Here is a 7237-nt window from a genome sequence, read left to right as displayed (position 1 = left end):
GTTGAGGGACAAACTGGAACACGCATTAATGTCAGTCCCAAACTTAAAGCTGCATTGAAGACACAATCTCATTCACCCAACTCAAAGCACAAAATACCTAAAGGGTTAGTTGGTAGGAAATGCACAGTTAATGTCACTGTAGCTGGAGTGAACTGCAACTCTTTGTTGGACACTGGGTCTCAGGTGACTACAGTTTCAGCCTCCTTCTACAATGAAAACCTGTCAGATCAGCCTATCCAGTCTATCGATCTTCTTGAAGTTGAAGGTGCCAACGGTCAAGCTGTCCCATATTTGGGATATGTGGAAGTCAACATTGGGTTTCCAAAAGACTTTGTTGACACACAGCCTGAAGTCTCCACCTTGGCTTTGGTTGTTCCTGATTTAAGATCCAGCACTGATATGCCTGTCTTGATTGGCACAAATGCACTTGATGTTCTTTACGAAGAGCACTGTCAGGATAAAGCTGTGCATGACATTTCCTCTGTCTATGGCTATAGACAGATCCTGAGGACACTTGCACTCAGAAACAAAATCAACACTTCTGGGAAGATCGGTCTCATGACATTACGAGACAACAAACAAGCATTCATTCCAGCTCATGAAAGAGTCTGTCTTGAAGGCTACATCAATGCCAACGCCACCACTGGTGAGAGATGGGCAGTGTTGGAGCAACCAACCACATCTGCTTTACCTGGTGGGATCTTTATTGATTGTTGCCTCATCACATTGCCGAGTCACCATCCTCAAAAGTTTCCTGTGTGGGTGAGAAATGAGACAGATCATGACATAACACTCCCTACAAACTGTGTTGTTGCTGAACTGCATGTTGCTGATCAGGTCTATGAGAACCGAACCCCACACAGCACAGACTCTGTCACTGCAGAATGTTGTCGTGTCTCTTCTCCAGCCTCTGGTCAGCCTGCTGAGACCAAGTCAACATTTGATTTTGCTGATTCTCCACTGCCAGAAGAATGGAAGAGCAGGGTCACACAGAGTCTCAGCGCCTATTCTGATGTCTTTGCAAACAATGATCTTGATTTTGGTCATGCTACTAAGGTCAAGCATAAGATAAAGCTTAAAGATGAGACACCATTTAAGCAAAGGTCCAGACCTATACACCCAAATGACTACGAAGCTGTGAGAAAGCACCTTCAAACCCTCTTGGAAGCTGGGGTGATCCGGGAATCCGAATCCCCCTACTCATCACCCATCGTTGTGGTCAAGAAAAAGAATGGTGAAGTTCGACTATGTGTTGACTATCGGAAACTTAACACACAAACGATAAGGGATGCCTACGCACTGCCTCACCTGGAAGAAACCTTCTCAGCCCTCTCCGGCTCAAAGTGGTTCTCGGTGATGGATTTGAAGTCAGGCTATTATCAGATCGAAATGGAAGAGAATGACAAGCCCAAGACTGCCTTTGTTTGCCCTTTGGGGTTTTGGGAGTTCAATCGAATGCCCCAGGGCATAACCAATGCTCCTAGCACCTTTCAACGATTAATGGAGCGGTGTATGGGAGACATTCACCTGAAAGAAGTGCTGGTGTTTCTGGATGATTTGATTGTGTTCTCCGATTCCCTAGAGGAACATGAAAAACGGCTACAGCACGTCCTCCAACGTCTGAGGGAAAATGGTTTGAAACTGTCTCCTAAAAAATGCAAATTCTTTCAGACGTCTGTACGCTACTTGGGTCATATCGTCTCCAGAGATGGGGTTAAGACAGATCCTGAAAAAATTGCTGCCATAAAAACATGGCCAGTGCCCCAGACCCTCAAACAACTCAAGTCATTTTTAGGTTTTACTGGCTATTATCGCCGCTTTGTCAAAGACTACTCAAAGATAGTCAAACCTTTAAATGACCTCACAGCAGGTTACCCACCTGTCAGGAAGGGGCAGAAGAGTACAGCTTGTCAGGGAAAGTATCTGAACCCAAAGGAGCCACTTACAGACAGGTGGACTCCTCCTTGTCAGGAAGCTTTTGAGTGTGTTAAGGAGAGGTTAACATCAGCTCCAGTACTGGGTTTTGCCAATCCACAGCAACCTTATGTCCTCCATACGGACGCAAGTACCACTGGTTTGGGCGCTGCTCTATATCAGGAGCAGGATGGTAACATGCAAGTCATTGCCTATGCCAGTAGAGGACTTGCGCCAAGTGAGGCTAGGTACCCAGCGCACAAGTTGGAGTTTTTGGCCCTAAAATGGTCAGTTGTGGAAAAATTTCATGACTACCTCTATGGCAAAACATTCACAGTGGTAACTGACAATAATCCACTGACATACCTACTTACGTCAGCCAAACTGGACGCAGCCAGTTACCGTTGGTTAGCGGCTCTTTCCACCTTTGATTTCCATATCAAGTATAGGGCTGGGAAAAATAACCAGGATGCTGATGGGCTGTCACGGCGGCCTCATGACGAGTTGGCTGCTGACAGTGATTCGCATGAGGAGGAAGAGCGCATCAAAAGGTTCGCCTCACATCTTCTGTCATCACCAACAGAACACTGCGGTTTCAGTTCAGATGCAGTTACAGCTGTGTGTCACCGGCATCTTTTCCATGAGACAGATAATCATTCTCCTTCCATCACCTTGGTTGAGTCTCTGGCCATACATGCTGATGCTGTACCAGATGTGTATGGCGAAGAGGAGTTATCAGGTCAAGTGACTGTGCCTGCTTTCTCTGAAAATGACCTCAAAGAACATCAAGAAGCTGATCCGAACATAAGCCAAATGATAAAGTTGTTGAAAGCTGGGTGTGATGTGCCTCACCACCTCAAAATTGACTCCCCTGACCTCAGATTGATGTTGAAAGAGTGGAAGCGTCTAGAAATGAGGAATGGTCTTCTGTGTAGGAGGAGGGAATGTGAGAATCTGACCACTTACCAGCTTGTACTCCCAGCGTCCTTAAGGCCAACTGTTCTCACATGCCTCCATGACGATATGGGGCACATGGGCTGCGAGCGGACCCAAGATCTGGTGAGATCCCGATTCTATTGGCCGAAAATGGCAACAGATGTGGAAAACAAGTTAAAGAGCTGCGGACGCTGTGTCAGAAGGAAGTCTCAACCCGAAAGGGCAGCGCCTCTGGTTAACATCCGGACATCGCGACCAATGGAATTGGTCTGCATGGATTTCTTGTCACTGGAACCTGACAGCAGGAATACAAAGGACATTTTAGTCATTACGGACCATTTCACCAAGTACGCCGTAGCTTTGCCTACTCGAGACCAGAAGGCTAACACTGTTGCTAAATGTCTTTGGGAACAATTCCTGGTGCACTATGGGTTCCCTGAACGCCTTCATAGCGACCAAGGCAGAGATTTTGAATCTCGTGTCATCAAGGAACTCTGTGCTATGACAGGTACCAAGAAGGTGAGAACAAGCCCTTATCATCCGAGGGGCAACCCTGTCGAGCGCTTCAATCGTACTCTTCTCAGCATGCTGGGTACATTGAATGATGAACAAAAGACTCACTGGAGGGATTTTGTCAAAACTCTTGCTCATGCCTACAACTGTACTAAGAACGAGGTTACTGGATTCAGCCCCTACGAGCTGATGTTTGGCCGACAACCCCGGCTACCAGTAGACCTCGCATTCGGGTTGCCAGTTTGGGAAGCACAGCAGGCATCACACTCTCAGTATGTCCGCAACCTGAAAGCTCGTCTGGAGGAGAGCTATCAAATTGCTCTGGACAATTCACAGAAGCTGGCTGAACGAAACAAACATCGCTTTGACAAACGTGTCAGAGAATCAACTCTGAAAGTGGGTGACCGAGTCCTGGTGAGGAATGTCCGTCTGCGTAACAAACACAAACTCGCTGACAAATGGGAGTCTACTGTTTATCATGTTCTGGAACAAATGGGAGATCTGCCTGTCTATAGGGTTCAGTCAGTGAATGGAAATGCCCCAATCAGAACCCTTCATAGGGATCTCTTGCTCTCTTGTGGAAACTTGTCTGAAGAGGATGAGGTGGACAAGCCAAACACTCCCCGTCGGCCCAGAACTAGACAAACCCTCTCCCAGCAGCAAGAGCAGGATTTCTCCGATTCTGATGATGAATGCCCAAGTTTGCATGAAGAACCAACTGTTCACACAGAGATACTCACTGAAGTGTATGACATTTCAAGAGACATGAGAACTTCCACTGCCTCTGACACCCAGATTCCACCTGTACCATTTCAGACCCCACCACTGCCACCTGCAGATGACTCTCAGCTGTCACCAGCTGATGAAGCAGAAAATGGTCCTGACCAGGTTGTCGGATGTCAGGAGTCTGATGGTGCAGCCGAGCTGCTTGATGGAGATGTAGCACCGTGTGATGCTGACAAAGACAATGAGCAAATGTTAGGAGATTCAGATGATGAACATGATAAAGACAAAGAACCAGATACTGAACACTCAGAGATGGAAGTGAACCAACAAACTGAAGAAGAGCAAGGCACAGACAGAGAAAATGGTGAAGATACAGTGATAAGGAGATCAGACAGGTTAAGACGGGCACCAGGTCGGTTCCACTATCCTCAGTTGGGGAGACCTCTGATTTCCTTTGCTCAGAGTTTATTGGAAAGCTTTAACCAAGCACTTGATTCATTCATTGACCCCAATGATCATCAAGTCTATGATAGTCTAAACATTTGAGCACATGAAGGGACTCATGCTACTTTACGGGGGGAGGGTGTAACCCACATAAAAGTAGATGGGTATTAAAGGGTTAACTCCTCGCGAGTCACCCTGTTTGATCATCAGCGCACCCTGTAGCTCGACCGGTGAGAGAGAAACGCCCCTAAAAAAACACAGATCCTGCCGAGAGTGAAAGGTGTGAAGTGTGTGATGCAGAGCTTAAAACTTTGTATGATAATCACGATAATATAAGTGCATAAACAAGTTAAATCCTAGCTAGACTGTCGGTCTGGTTCTGGACGGGTTTCTAACTGGTGTCACGGACGCAGGATTTTGTTGTTTCCTTTGAAGCTCCGGTGAGTTGAAGTAGCATGTGTGAGCTAAGCTAATAGCATGGCATCTTGCTAGCTAAATGTAATAGCCTACAGTGTGAGGAATTCAGTTCATTTTATGTGAGATTAAGCTTAAAAACCAATCGGAGTATTTTGACAGTGTTCTGGAAGTATGTTGGTAATTGTTTGAATGTAAGCAGTATGTCAAATGTGGTTCATTATGTTGTTTCATGCTGTTAAGATAACAGTAAATATAGTTATGGCAGTTTCATGCTTAGAAGAGGGATTCTTCATGTTCAGCTCCTTGTTAAAGGGATATAATGTCATATTAGTAAAAGTTGTGAGAAAAAGGTTTCATTTATGCTTTACTGAAGCAGATGACATTTAATTTTAGTGAAATACTATAAATTACAGGACAATTCTTTATAGAAAATATAAAGTAATTGAGTTTTGAGAAATTTGATGAGATCTCATTTGATAGACAGACTGTATGATGATTTATTCTGATGACTGATTATTTATTCTGTACTGTGAGTACAGATTGGTTTTTGAGGACCCTGGATTGTGGCTTAGAGTACTATACTCTTTGCTGGAAACTGATGGCGAGCCAGTCCCAACGTCGAGACATCCCAAAGACAGCCTGAACGCAGTGTGGCCAGCTGCGTCAGATTCGTCCAACAGGATCAGAGATTCCAGATTCCAGATAAGGAATAATCATCATCACATGCACTTTATTCTACCCGGGTAGAGAGAGACATTTAAGACTAAACCCAGACTAAAGACATTTATATTTTTCTATATTTTGTTTTTGGTACAGAGCTCATTTATTTTTGGGGAAAACTTTATATTGTTGTAACCTGCAAGGCAAATGTTTGCTACACTGTAAATAAATCTGCCAACTGTTATTACCACTTAACCTTCTCCTTTCATATTTACTCCTCAGAACCTAGGTAAATACTGTAGCTTCTTGGCCTTAATTGAACACAAGTGCTACATAAGCAAGGCAGAAAATACAGCATACTGGGTCTCTGTGCTGCTTAACATTGTGGGCACACATATGGACTACGAGCTGGACTATGGAGCAATTTTTTAATGTCTACACTTTTTTTGCACTTTAGCGTGGTGTTTGAAAATTAAATGAAGAAGAAGACAGTGAGTTTTTTTTTTTTCAAAGACGTTACAGTCACGGGTCCAATAACACAGATTAAACTTGTCTCTCTATTTGGCCATACAGATGTCACAGTCTCACAGTCAGAGGCCTGGACACAGTGTGGTGAAAGTAGAAGGGAGATTTAATTTGGAAGCTGTAAACAGATTTAAATCCAGATAATAAAAAGTTTAAAATGTTATTTTTTCATATCGTACTTTATATCACAGAGGGGGGGGGGGGGGGGGGGGAGTTATTTCAATATCAGTTTTTACTCTTATTGTGTAGCCATAGAACAAGCAGAATGCCTGGACTGCTAAATATAGTGGAGAAATATGAAAAAATAGTTTCATCTTTGGAAATTAATTAAACATCCTCTAATTATACCACCTGTAATCTAAATTGCATCTTATTAAATGTATGAAGATATATTAGAAGTTCCTCTCTACACCTCATTTATTTAATGTTTTTATTGCATACCATCTATTCATTTTTTCAGCTTATTTGCATTCACTCTCAGAATACAGGGATTTATTATTATTATTAATGTTAGTTGGACTGTACTTGAACTTTGATAGCATTACAAGAGAACACAGCCAGGATACAAACCAATTATATAACAAGCGAATATTTTTCTTTGATCCCTCAAAAGTGTTTATTTTGAACCTTACATCGCAATCAATAGCACAGATAACAAGAAACAAGGCCACGATTAATGTTGGTAGCAAATGTGCGCTTACAGAAAAAACAGCGTATCAGTGAAAGGCTTCTGACGCAATATTTTAGTATCAATAGAAAAGTCTCCCCTCTGAAATGAACCATGGTCACAAGAACTGACAATACTGTTAGGCTGTAATTTTTCTTCAGTTTCCTCCATCAAACCTCCCAAGGTCAGATTCAATTTGGAATTAAAACATGAATTCAGGCCCCATTGTTCCATCTGAAATAGACAAATCACTGGAATTGTAGTCATTACTTTAAATTGACGCTGAAGTCAGTTTCAGTTTTCATTTATACTGGTTAAAAGGGCAGTTTGGACAAAGGCTGCACAACTGCCACCCATGTGAAGCCTGTGAACCTGCTGTTTAAGATGTAATCCAATCAGAACAGTAATAGGGGACGGTTGTATATCTGACCACAC

Source organism: Notolabrus celidotus, chromosome 3 (genome assembly GCF_009762535.1).
Source record: "Notolabrus celidotus isolate fNotCel1 chromosome 3, fNotCel1.pri, whole genome shotgun sequence".
Classification (NCBI taxonomy): Eukaryota; Metazoa; Chordata; class Actinopteri; order Labriformes; family Labridae; genus Notolabrus; species Notolabrus celidotus.
This window is presented reverse-complemented; position numbering follows the sequence as displayed.